Source organism: Nannospalax galili, unplaced genomic scaffold, assembly GCF_000622305.1.
Source record: "Nannospalax galili isolate Female #2095 unplaced genomic scaffold, S.galili_v1.0 scaffold648, whole genome shotgun sequence".
Taxonomy (NCBI): Eukaryota; Metazoa; Chordata; class Mammalia; order Rodentia; family Spalacidae; genus Nannospalax; species Nannospalax galili.
Genome location: NW_008360311.1, coordinates 542162 through 543290, shown reverse-complemented (window position 1 = coordinate 543290; position 1129 = coordinate 542162). Strand labels below are relative to the sequence as shown.

General features: G+C 39.6%; 1 protein-coding gene across 4 annotated transcripts in view; it reads left to right on the top strand.

Moving 5' to 3' along the window:
- The window catches only part of Plxna2 (plexin A2), a 214433-nt gene that overhangs the window by 189939 nt on the left and 23365 nt on the right, over window positions 1-1129 (top strand). The window lies entirely within an intron of this gene.

The window sequence follows — 1129 nt, the reverse complement described above, 5'->3', positions numbered from 1 at the left end:
GGAACTAGAAAAAAGTCAGAACAGGGCAATTTTTGAATGTTCATATGAGAGTCCATTGGAATTTCTTGACAGGGCTTCCAAAAGCATCCCTCTATTGAGTTCCTCCACATTTTTCTTTTGTCTTCCAAGGCTGGACTCTAGAGTGATGGATTCAGGATTTGCTTTCGGGCATTTTAATAGCTGTTAGAGTGGTTAGACTCGGTATCAGTTCTCTCTCAAAGGCTTCTAGACAGGGGGAAAAAACAAATTTATCCATCATTTTAGAATAGCTAGTTGTTTCCCTTAGCTACAGGTGGGCACTACAGTATTGCAGAACAAGATTTGAGTCTTACATCTGAGCAGCACTTTCTGGTTAGGAACAAAATCATGAGGATCTGTTCCTCAGGGATCACATGGGCTTGGGAGGAGCCCCTGGCTTATTTCTTTTACCAGTTCCATCTGTGTGAACATAAGGTAAAGGTCCTGCTCGACCATGTCTGGCTTCACTTGGAAGCATGAAGGAGATGTTACCTCTGAGTTGACCCTCCTCTTTGTAGACTGGACACTGGTTCAAGTCCATCTCGTGGGGTCTCCATGTCCTCCCTGAACAAGAGGACAGGTGACTCACCACAGTTACAGGACATTTTGAGAGATGTTCCATAGTCCCCTGGAACTTAGTCGACCTTGGAGGGCAAGGGGCAAAAACTGCCCTTTAAGTCCCTCCAACCACATTAGTATAAGACCTCAAACTATGGCTGTTAAACATCCAATAAGGCCACCAGTCTGGTACTTTTAATTATCATGTGCTATGTAGATAAGGCTTGGGTAAAAAACAAATATTCTCAGATAAAACTTGACTAGATAGATATTTTGTTCCTTGAACTAGTTGACTAAACTATGACCATGGAAAATTTAAGATTATTTGTACATTATTTTTGTCTCATCGTTTATACATCATAACAAACCTAAAGAGACCCTCATCACTTGCTTAGGCTTTCTCATTTTTTCTATTTTGGTAAATATCTCCATTCCCGTATCCTTTTAACATCTTTTACATTTTCATTTTCTTTTTTTAAAAATAATTATGAGACATAATAGCATTAACAAATAAATTTTCCATCTGTTGTGAGACTTCTTTTCCTGGGGATGC